Genomic DNA, 12,264 nt, shown 5'->3' with positions numbered 1-12,264 from the left:
TAAAGGGTGAAAACCCTTTCTGTTGTTGAACACTGAGTGTGTGCAAGTCTCTGAGGAGCAGCACTGGTTTGTACCACACACCAAAGAGGAGCAGCGGTCTCAGTCTGGATTGTAAATCAGGTCACTGACGTTAGTGTGGCAAGAGCAGCAAACAACCTGGTGCTGTTCTCCATCTGTGCTCGGAGGATACCCGGAACGGTACCAGCAGAAGGGCTGCAGGGAGAAAACAAGGTGTCTTGGCAAACCTGTGTGTGTGTGTCTGTAGCAGTCAGGAGAAATCCTGCTTTGCAGCAGGTTGTTTTCCGTCTCTTGCACGTAGCCATCAGCACAATCGTAGCATCCAGGGCACCCGGAGGAGATAATGCCCAAAAGTAACAACTAATGGGGAAGGGCGGGAAAGAGAAGATGAACAACTTTCTCTTGCTGCCATGTGCTTTCAATCCCTTCAGCTCTCTTGCTATAGCCATGGTGAGGTACTGGTTTTTACATCAGTAACTTTAGTGCTGCTTTAAAAGAGCTAGATCAGCAAAGCCAAGGAAGTAAACCCCTGCCCATCCCTGGGATGCTTTCCTGCTCCTGCCTGCACTCAACAACCCATCAATGCAACCTGCTGACTTCAGGCACCTTCCCGGTTTTTCCATCTTGATCAAATTACTGTCTTTTCCCAGACAGTGGACAGTCCCTTTCTTTGAAAGCAGACCACCAAGATAAACCCAAGAGTTGTCATTCAGGTCTCAATGGGTGCCTGGTCTGCTGGAGAGCATCCCTTGAGAGGGAGGAGATGGATCACAGCCCTGAACCTGCTGTGCTGGTTTCAGCATCACCCTGACAGCGCAGGCTGAAGCTGATTTTTAAGTCAGCAGACTGCTGGGGATGGAGGGGAGAGCAGGCTTGGCAAAGCTATGATCCTGTTTGCTGTGATCACTAAAGGTCACGAGGTGGGTCCGTCTGTCAGGGGGAGGAAATGAACGCTGGTATCTGCAGCAAACTAATTCCAGGCTTGTACCCATTCCCCTTTCGGTTTAATTTAATCATCTTCGGTGTCTGATTCTACAAACACAGCTTTGTTCTGCTAAACCTTTGCTGCATATTAGCAGAGAGGCAGCTGGAATTTAAATTTGATTTCGACTATAGTGAGAAACCTTATATTTAGCACTTGGCAAATCTCTCGAATGCAGGAGCGCATCAGTTTATAAATGCAGGTTGCTTTGATCAGTGTAATTTTGGAGGCTTAAGTATGAGAGAGAGAATGTAGGCTGGGTACTGATACTCATAAAGGAGCTATAGAAAAATATTCTACCAGGTGATTGGAATTACATTACTCTACAGTATCAGCCTACCTGGAATTTGCTGCAAGGAATCGTTTGTAACTGAAAAATGCTTTGGGTAACAAAGTACTTTCGGTGCAGTTTTTTGTCACCTGCAATATAAGGGTCACACACAGGGACACGTTCTCTCAGGTCAAGGGACGGGTGACAGCAAAGAGTGATGAGAGCTGGACTAACCCAGGGGCGTGACGGTGACCAGGAAAGGTAGATGAGCCAAAATGGCAGTGGGATAAACCACCTGCTTTCAAACCCTCTTCTCCATTGGACAAAACTCCTGCTGGCTCCTTTGCCATGTGGGATGCCAAACTAATAGTCACTCTTGGCATTAAAACACATGTAGGACTCAGGGTTTTGCCATATGTTCTAACAAAAGCAAGGACTCCAGTTTGCAGCCTGGGGCTGGAGCTGGAGGCGTTCCCAGAGAGCTCGTGTCCCCTTGAAACCTGTCCCGTTTCGAAAGGAGCCACCTCTGACCCTGCCAACTTGGCAGCAGCTCCCACAGGTACATGGACCTGACTGGGACACTGTAAATCCTGGGATACTCCCTGGACATCCCTGAGGGCTGGTTTTCTTCTGGAGCTGCTGTTAGAGGAAAGTGCTTGGTACCTGTGGGATGGGGTGGGGAGCAACAGCTTTCAGCAGCTGGGAGGCTCATCTGCAGGCTTATTGCTTCCTCAGAAAGACTTGGATTTTGAGAAGAGGGTTCCCTTTGCACAGCTCAGGTTCTGCTCTGAGCAGAAAAGAGAGAAAAGCTAAGGCAAGAGTAGTGACTCTGCTCTTCAAATTTGCATGGGCAGAACAAAAAAATGGAGCTTGAATGAAAATATTATCATCAGTGTCACGGGCATGATTAACAGAGCATTCACTGCCTCCCAAAAAGCAGTAAGGGGAAGAGGTGACCCTTCCTATTGCTTTTTCTGGCTGCTGGCTTCCAAGAAACACCCCACCACTTTGATTTATTGGCATGCTGGGGAAAGGCAATTAAGTTTTACAACCAGCCAACCCTGTGAGTCCAGATCTTCAGAAGCAGAAATGGAAAGGGAGCCTCCCCTTCTCAAGTGTGATATTTTCAAAGCATTGTCATGTGATGGTGCTCTGGAATTCCAGATCTGGTGGCTGCTCATTCTCCACTTTGAGGCTGTGGCTGCCTCTACCCGAAGGGCTGGAGCAGGTGTAGCTCCCCAGGGAGCTTCACCACGAGATCTCCGCAGCCGCAGGGTTCAGTCTGTGCTTTCCCCAAACCCACCATCCCCAGAGGAGCCAGCTTGGAATCCTTGAGCACACAGCCCTCTTCCACAGCCATTGCATCAAGGTTGTTGCCTGACACCAGAGGCTGCAGCTCCTGCCAGCCTGCACTGCCCTCTGCCCCCCAACCCACCGCATCACCAGCGGCCCAGCGATGCTGCAAAGGCTGTTTTTACACCATGGCTGCAGAGCAAGAGCACAGGAGATTTGATGCCTTGCAGCTTTTTGCTCCTTGGGCCCGTGGATCAGCGTGGCAGGAGCTGGTTTGTCTCCTGGTGAGGAGCTGACTGAGGGCCAGTTGGCAGCGCCTGCGCAGGAGCGGAGCCGGGATTGATGCACGGCGGCGCTAAAACGGATTGACAGATCTGCAGAGAGCAACTTCCATGCATCCCATATGTTGCTTGGCTTCCTCTGAGGGGCTCAAAAGAGGCAAAAAAAAAAAAAAAATCTTTTGCTGGAGGAGAATTAGGGTATTTGTATACTTGGCTGTTTTGAGGAACCTCTTTTTCCCCGCCTCTAGCTGGACCTGATGAGGACAAAAAGAAAAAAGGTGTCTTTTAGTCACTCTGGGAGCGCGCACAGATGTATTAAACAAACATCATTTCCTGTGGCCCTAATGGCAGACACAGGAAGGTTCCCAAAGTTGTCAAGAAGTTCTGCTCTGTAAGAATCACAGCCTTGACTAAGATTGTCAAAGATCTAATGCTGCTCATGGGCACAGGAACTGCTGGGGCACTCTGATTTACACCTGAAGGTTTGACTTGTTACCTATAGAAGAACTTCCCAGGAGGTATGGAATGTAACCTTGAGGTCAAACGAGAACTTTTGAGAGCAATGCTATTTTTACTCCTCTCTGTTTCATTTAGGCACACACGTGCAGTGCAGACCATGGGTCCTGATGAAGTGCCATTGTTTAATACTGAAAAAATTCACATTCGATCTCGTTCGCGTTTCCTAAAATCTGTGTTATTGATTTGACAATATATTTTTCCTCAGAACAAAAAAAACTCCTGCAGTTATTTATTCATTCTTGCCCCTTGGAGAGCTCGCTACCATCTGCTTTTCTTGGCTTTGCATTACCTTTTCTTTTTTTTTTTCCACTTGTTCTTTTCCCACTGTGCACCGCTGAAGGACTATACTATACATTATCTCATAGCCAAATTATGCAGGGTATTGTAAACATGTTGTAAACTTTGCCAGCTGCAAAGTCAAGGGCTCTGAGAGATCTTGCTTAGCACTGGAAATGCTCTGTGAGGAAAGAAGGCAACCTTTTGGAAGCAGATTTGCAGGGCAGCATGACACGAAACTAATACTGTTTTGCAAAATGCTGAGGGGAAGAAAAGGAGCAAATAAATGTGTTCATGGATACCTACAGATTTATCACAGAGGCCAAGAAGTCCCTGAACCAGTATCTGCTCAGCCCCCACTGATAAGACACAGCAGGGCTCCGGTGTGCACGTGCTGGGACCTGCAGGCTCGGGGCCCCAGTGGGTGGTAACAGGGATTGGTGCCTGATAAAGTCCCACATCGCCATCATTTCAGGCAGGACAGGGCCATGCTCAGGGCACATCACAGGACTGAAGCCCCTGCACATGCCAGAGTTAACCCTGGAGCTGGTGCAGTCATGTCCTGCAGACAGTGTCCTGGGAAGATGCAGCCCTGCAAACTTGCTCTGCTTTGCAGGGTTGGAGCCCATTGGTGCCCTTGAAAATATGAGCTGAAGGGGAAGAATCACAGATAAGTCTGTGTAAATCTACAATATCTCTAGTTACAGATCTCTGTGTATCTTTTGATCATTGAACAATAAGGACATTGGCAGCAGCAATGACCAGGCATTATGGAAATCACGCCTCAAAAATACACAGTAACTTCAAAACGACCTTTATGAAGTTTAGTATCTGTTCCCTTTGTCTGTCTTCTGGTGACTGATCTTGGTGCAGTGAAGGTCGTGCCTTCAAGTCTCCATCCCACGGTACACTCCCCACAAAAGGGCAGAAATCTGTCTGGGAGCCACACCCCTCGAGCCCAGGAGCTGGAGTGCTGGAGGAGCACTGGGCAGCAGGGAAATAAAGGTTACTGTCACCCTGGCAAATAGAGAGAGAGAGGCCTTGGGGTTGTACTGACACACTCCTCAGGGAGCAATCCCAAATGCCTTGAAATCAAGAGGATCAGGAAGTGTTGTGAATTACAGGACCACAGGGAAGAGCCTGTGACAATGTAAAATACCTGTATGGGCTGATGATACGTGTGCAACCCTCAGCGAAATGCATTTTCCTACATTTGCTATAAATTCACAGTGAATGCTTTTGTGCTCAGATTTTGACTGATAAGGAAAGCAAAGACAACCTTAAGTTTAGAGGAGATTTGGGGTGTAGATTATGAGAGTCGCTGCTCTGGTAGCAGAGAAGTGGCCCTTCAGCAGCATTTTGGAAAGAGGCCAGGGGCAGCACAGTCGCACTCCACCCAGCATCCCTCAGCCATCCTCCCCGTGCAGCAGCTCACAGCCCTTAAAAGGCTGCTGGCCGTGGAGATGAATAGCTGGACGGGGCATTCATCTGTATTATTTAGGGAATTCAAACCTGTCTTTTTAATTATTCCAGCAATACTTCATCGTCCTCTCGGACGACGGTTAGTGGGAAGGATCACCAGTTCGGTTGTACTTACGTAATGTGGCTGTGAATATCCTATGACTTATTGCCCAATCCCTGCTCTTTTTACAGGGTTAAGAGCTTAGGGGAGAAGAATTGCTTGGCTGTGAGATGTATTTCTTTTTGCAAGGATGGCTGGTGTTCTCCCAGCCCTGGAAGTATTCTTGTGAAAGCTGTTTCTTCTCTGAGGAGTCTTTTATTACTATTATGGGCTTAATGTTCATAGGCTTTCACTCTCATTAAGGGGCACTGATTTAAATGAGGGGATTTAATCAACAATTTTCATCCTGATTTAAATCAGCTAGCAGGAAACACAAAATTGATTATTTAAATTAATCTTGTGCTCCATTTGTACTTTTTAATTATTTTCCTAAGGAACAACTGATACTTCCTCACCGGAGCCTAGCACTGTTTTTTCACTTATGATCAGGATATGCTATTATGATATTTATTTAAGAATCTGCATATTAAGTCTAAAGTTCCTTCATAATGTTCACTTTATGTACCAAACTGATGACTTACACCTCTACTACATGAGTAATTTTAATGTTAATTTGTGTCAGGGTGCACTGCAGAGCAGAGTAAGTAACACAGATTAGTAACTGTGCTCTAATTTAAATCATATACTAATCTTAAATAGGATGGACAGACTGGGTAAGGGGGAGAATGCAGTTATCAAAACTTATTCTGCATTTGAAATGGACATTTTGAACACAGGAAATAACACCTCTTGAGGGCAGGCTGGGGTGTTTCTAATCACCAAGTCCTTATAAAGACTCATATGGGGGAAAGTGCAATAGCCTTTTCCCTCTCTGGCTTCAATCCCTGATGGTTTTCTCAAACTGGAGTGAACTGAAGGGAAGAACATCTTTCTGTGCATCCCAGGGAGAAATGGGTCCGTAGATAATGGATTTAGAGTCTCAAGACCCTCCTGATCCAGCTGGTTCAACAAATACTTCAGCCACTGCAGTGGCTTCACTTGATCTAAAATGTGCAGGGGGTTATTTCTATTTATTATAATATTACAGTGAAACCTAGGCCATAGTGTTTGTGCCATTGATTCAGGGTTTCAACTAAAACTACCAAATTTTAAACATACAATGGCGATAAGATAAAAAAATTAATAATCCTATGCTCTGATTTTTCTGGGAAAAGGACATTTTGGCCACCTTTCATTTGCATCAACTCTAGCTCAGGGCAGCTGCAGTGAGTTGAGGGGCCGTATTCTTTATTTATACCACTGTGTGTAAGAATAAGCCAAAAGCAAAATGAACCTTTTTTGTAAAGCTTTGGGGTCTATCTGTGCATATATAACATCTATTTTTTTGATTGAAGGGATTAAATAGTCGAGTTCATCCTTCAGGTAGTTGAGCTGGCTTTTGGGGAGAAACCAATGTCCAAATTAGACACCTGGTTTCTCGTCGGCTTCAACCACGAGGACACAGGGTCCAGGGCTCTCTGGGAATACTCAGGATGGGATTTTCCAAGGCTGATGGGTGTGTGAGTCGTGGCAGGTTCATGTTACTGAGCCACCCCTTCTCGCAATGCAGGGGGTTTATTGCTCCTTCCCTTTCTCCTTCACCGCTCCTGCAATGGTGCCTTTCTCCCAGCGCTGCAGTTTCGCAGCTATCAGCCCGCTTTGCCAACTCACTGAGACGCTTTTCCCCCAATCACACTTGAGACTAAAGACAAAACAGCGAAGGCTTGATTTCTTTTTGTTCCCCTGCCAGAAGCCATATGCACCCTGCCAAGATGTGACACGCAACACCTTGCATTACAGACACACGTCACTCATGCTGACTCAGAGCAGGGAAACCTTCGCTGCCTCGTCCCACACGTTCTTTCTGGTCTGATGCACCAGGGGAAGGCTTCAGCTCTGTGGTGAGGTTTAAACCCAAGTTGTTGTGGTGTCTTTGTTTTTTGTTTTTGTTTTTTTTTCTTTAAGGAAAGTTTTAGCACGGCTTGGGTTTTTTTGAGGAATTTAGGTTTTTTGGGATTTTTTCTCCAGAAGCCTGAATGTCCCTCAGTGGCTGCTGATTTCAAATGATGGTTCTGGCTGCAAAACCCACTGCAAGCCAATGGAAACCAGGAGCAACAGAGCAGCTTCAGCAGTGGCACCCACTGAGGGTCACCTTAACCAGCCTGCCTCTGAATTTCACATTTAAGGACTCAAAATTACAGTCCAGGGCTTCTGAATAGCCTTGTGCTGTATTTTGGACTGTGTTTGTCTGTGCCCAGTCTCCTTCCCAGCAAGGAGGGTGCCCTTTCTCGTGCTGGCTCTGCCCACCACTGCCATGGTCAGGTTTTGAGGCCAGAGCAGGTGCTTTGCCATCCCAGCAAACACCAACACCGTGTGCTGTGAAGAACAAAAGGAGCTCATTTCATTTCACAGCCTTAGATAGAACAGTGATGGAGGGGAACATAAAGAAAATAGGGCAGAAGCAGACATTATGGGTAATGGATTTCTGATGGATTTCTGTTATTGATGTTGTTAATGTAGGGTTTTTCATACGTGCAGAAACCTGTTTAGACCTCGGGTGAGCAGCTGAGTGCCATGAGAGCCTCAACACCTCCCTCTGCCCGGCCACCCCACTGCAGACCTTTATCTTCCAGCTGTTCCTGTCGTATCCTCCCTGCTTCTGCCATCCAGAGTGAGTGCTAATGCAAAAGGGCATCAAAGAAACTACAAATGATGTGTAATTCAACATCATTAAGTATGAAATCACTCCTCTCCCAGGCAGGGCTGTATCAATCAAATCGACTTTGGGTCTTTTCTTCCCAGGGAGCTTTTGCTGCAGGTGCCTCTGAAAAGCACTTTGCTGTCTGTGCTCGGTGTTTCCTGACAGGGATGGTTTATGGTCATCCGTGAGCACACACCATCATCTCCCTCTGGATTTAGCATGTGGAAGGACCGATATGTACCTTTATTAAAGGCAATCTTAATCTTCCTTATGGAACATTATATAAAAACATAGGCTTAGGGCAGCTTTCCGAGGCAGCCACAAATTGCTGGTAGTAATACAACAAAATTAGATGGGATACCTGGGGTTTGGCTGTTGTACTCCTCTGATTGCTTCCTTCCATCACTTGCCTTAACACGATTTGTTCCTTAGCACGTGGCCATTGCTCGGGGAGAGCTACTGGTAATGAAACATGTCAACACGGTTGTTTTTATAAAATAGATACACATAAATATATATTTATATAATGACTGAGGTCCAAGTGCAGAAGGAAGCAGGTGGTGGATGTAGGGGCGTGTGGGTAGATGGTTGCAGAGCTGGGGTGTAGATGGACGGATGCGGATGGGGGCATGGATTGGCAGACAGGTGGGTGGATGTGCTGGAGGAAGGGTACGTAAATTGGACATGGATGGCTGGATATATGGGAGCACTGACTGGTGCATGCATGGGGGGGCCATGTATGGGTGTATGAGTGCACGGGTGGGTGTGTGGGTGTGTAGGTGCATGGGCTGGTGCAGGAATGAGGGGGTGATATATGGGTGAGGGCACAAGTTGGGGGTGCCTGGGTGGAAGGATGCACCAGTGCACTGGTTGGCGCAGGCACAGCTGTGTGGGTGCCCAGGCGCCTTGGCTGGTGTAGGAACGGGTGAGTGAGTGTCCAGGTGCGTGGATTGGTGTAGGGATAGGTGTCGGGTGTCCAGGTGCATGGACTGGTGCAGGAATGGGTGCTGAGTGTGCAGGTGCCTTGGCTGATACAGGAATAGGTGTTTGGTGTGCAGGTGCATGAACCGGTGCAGTAATAGGTAGGGGGGTGTGCAGGTGCCTTGGCTGGTGCAGAACAGGGGTGTGCGCCGATGTGGCGGCCGTTCCGGGGGCGGGCGGACAGACGGACAAAGCGGGGACAGATGCTGAGGCAGGTGCGCAGCTGCTGCCGCCGCCGGCAGAGCCCGGCCCCGCAGCTCGGGGCGGCGGTGTGGGCGGGGCGGCGCTGCCGGCCCTGCCCTGCCCGGCCCGGCCCGGCCCAGCCCGGCGCGGGGGCGGCGCCGCGCTCGCCCCGGCTCTGCCCGGCTCGGCTCGGGGGGCGGGCGGCGGCACCTGCGGCCGCGCCGAGCGGGGCTGAGCGGGGCCGAGCGAGCGGAGCCGCGGCCCGGATGTAGCCGGAACATGGCGCTGGGGGCGGCGTGAGGCGGCGGCCGAGGTAAGGGTGGCGGGGCGGGCGCGGGGACCCGCCTGGGGGGCGCGGAGCGGAGCGGGGCGGGGGGCGCGGGGGGGCGCGGGGTGGCGGCTGCCCCTTCCTGGGCTGCTGGACCGTGCGAGGCCGCCCGTCCGTCCGTGCTGGCGGCAGCGGGTGCCGGGCAGACAAAGGCACGGCCCGGGCATCCCCGTCCGCACCTGTGCGGAGCGGGCAGAGCCGCGGGCGCTGCCGGCGCAGGCTGGGCAGAGCCGGCCGGGCTCCTCTCATGGAGCTCCCGGGCTCCTCTCCTGAATCACCCGCGGCAACCCTTTGCTTTAAATACCTTGCTGAGATTTCTCTCAACAATGGCTTTCTTTCTTTTTTTTTTTTTTTTCTTCCTTTCTTGCTTTCCCCAAGGGCGTTTTGGTTTTTTTGTCATATTTTTTTTTTCCCAGAAGTTGCGCCCAACTTTCTATGAATATCATGTGCTTTTGGGTTTCCCCCAGGTAGCAGGTGCCCAGAGAGCCGTGCAGGCGCTCCTGGAAATGCGCCTGGAAATGTTTCTGCATGCGCCTCTATAGCTCTGCTCGCTGGTTTCGTGGTTGTGTTTTTTTTTCCTTCGTATAAAGGGTTAGGAATGCCTGCAATCGACTCCACTCTTCTTTCTGTGTTCATTAGCCTCAGATCATCGTAGCTAAACAAAATGAGCTGCATAGTGACTGCCGTGCTTGAATACCGCTCCAGCCTCAGACCAGGAGAGGTGTTTTTTTCACGGTATTGATCAGACCTTGAGAATTTCTTACCAACCTGCCAGCAGCACACAGGCTGCCTTTCTTCCTCTTTGTTACACACCAGCCCTCTGTTAACATAAAGAAACAATGGAATTTTTTTCTTCCAAATATTCAGTGTTAGATCAAATGGGCTGTCATTGCCAGTAAGGATAAAATTCCCACCAACTCGAGAGGGGCCAGCAGTGAGACCACTCTGCCGGTAACCTTTCCCCTTCCTTTTAGAATTTTTTATGTGCTTTAGCATTTGCAAAATGAACAAGGAGAGTTAGTACCTGTGTTGAGATAGATCTCAGTGGTCCCTGCTGCCCAGACAGCACTTAAAGAATCATTGCTCCTAATTTATTGCCTTTATTGTACCATGAAACTTTAAACAGCGCTGCTCAGGGCTGCAGTAGGGAGCCGAGCTCCCCTGCCCTGTGTGAAAGCCGGTGTTGATGGCTGTGAGCATCGCTGCCGGGGGCAGACCTCTTGTGGTGGAGGATGTGTCTGGAAGCGCTGGGGAATCGTGAGGATGATGTTTCTGATGCAAAGAGTGGGTTTAGTGCCACTCGTGGGGCTCCCTGGCTGTCTGCACCCCCAGGAGTGAGGGTGAGCAGAAGCTGTAGGAGCTCCTCTGTTCCAGTTTGAGGTTCACAAAATGGCCCTTTGCATTCCTGCTGATCTGCTGCTGCTTCTGCTACAGGGGGGCTACTCGTGTGCTGATCCTCCCATGGTGAGCAGCTGCTCTCCTGGTTTGCAGGTGGGGATGAGGGACCTGTCTGCAAGGGGTAGGGCACCAGTTTCAGAGCTTCTGCTGCTGCTGTGCCAGGTAAAGCTTTGGGAGTTACTCATTGTGGTTTGCCTTATTGTCTGTTCTCTGTGGTTTAGTAGCATTTTTTTGGCTGTAGCTCGTTTCGGGTGGATGGGAGGTCTTTGTTCAGTGTGGAATTATGTATTTATGCTATCACATGTATTAATGGGACAGAAACCGAGCAAAAACATGGTTTGAGTTGAGGGAAAGACTCACACTCACGTTGAGAGTGCTGAAGCTAAACTTTCTCCTTCTTCCTGCTTCAAACACGTTTACAAATGGTTTTGATCCCAGTCAGACCGTGACTTCTAGCAGAGATTAATTTTCATCAAATGATTTTAGATCAGTGTGCCGTAGTCCTGCCTCCCCTTTGTGCAGGAGCTGCGAGTGCTGTTACACACTTGTGCAGTTTTCTAACCTTGTTCTGAGGAGATGAGGGCTCACCAGACGCAGGGAGAGGGGGGTGGGTGCACGTCGCTCGTCTGTAGCGCCTGCTGAACCGCACTTAACAGAGCGCTCCGAGGAGTCATTTCCCGCAGGGAAGCGGTGGCACCGAGAGACCACGGCAGGCCTGTGGTGGAGATCCCTGTTACGAGTCATCAGCAAATTCCCTTGGCAACCCCCTGCTGAGCCAGACTTAGTAAATCCCACTGCTTGTTTGATTCCCTTATTGCTTTGGCACCTCTGTTTGCTTCCCAGTGGCTTTTCTGTTTGGGTTTGTTTTTTTTTTTTCTTTCCTTGACATCTTCATCAGCCATGAATGCTCACAGTAAGTCAGTGTTTGGCTTTCAGTGAGTTCTCAGCATCTCGATGGCTGATTCTAACATAGAAATGCATAACAGGCAAAGCTCCTGCAAAACATTTTACTTCTCAATCATTATTTGCCAAAGTAAGCGATTTTGGCGGCTCTTACTTTGAAAACTAATATTTGGGAAATGAAATGCTTTGTAAGAAACTTGCTCCCCAGTGTCAACTACTACTGTCAATCAGCTGATAACAAACTTCTCGTGGTGGTAGTTAACAACAAGTCAGGGGTTTTGCCGTATGTGATTGGCATCACCTCTGACCCCAGATTTGCTACTGAAATGGGGGAGACAAACTGTTCTCTTCAACATCAGTCATGGAATTTGGACTTAAAGCTGAGTTAAAGGAGGACTCCAGCTTGTGTGGCTGAAGCCCAAGAGGTGATGCTGGCACAGATCTGTCAGGGGCACAGGTGTCAGCTGTTTCAGGGATGTATAGAAAAAAGAACAGGAAAAACGGAGCAGAAGAGCTCCTGCATCTCTGCTTCTCCTCTAATCACCCTCACATTTGACACTTAAATTCAC

The 12,264-nt window shown here is 49.0% G+C and overlaps 1 protein-coding gene across 4 annotated transcripts in view; it reads left to right on the top strand.

Annotated features, from left to right (window-relative positions):
• PAK5 (p21 (RAC1) activated kinase 5) overlaps positions 1-12,264 on the top strand; it is a 167,085-nt gene that overhangs the window by 72,266 nt on the left and 82,555 nt on the right. Inside the window, exon 1 of one of the 4 annotated variants that reach the window (XM_027883533.1) lies at positions 9,286-9,379. The exons of the other annotated variants lie outside the window; for them this stretch is intronic. The gene's annotated coding sequence lies outside the window, so the exon portion shown is untranslated. Of the gene's footprint in view, positions 1-9,285; positions 9,380-12,264 lie in introns of those variants that run through there. 4 annotated transcript variants of the gene reach the window in all.

This window comes from Empidonax traillii, unplaced genomic scaffold (genome assembly GCF_003031625.1).
Source record: "Empidonax traillii isolate 1590-97213 ecotype Southwest subspecies unplaced genomic scaffold, ASM303162v1 scaffold128:size1411021, whole genome shotgun sequence".
Lineage (NCBI taxonomy): Eukaryota > Metazoa > Chordata > Aves > Passeriformes > Tyrannidae > Empidonax > Empidonax traillii.
This window is presented reverse-complemented; position numbering and strand designations above follow the sequence as displayed.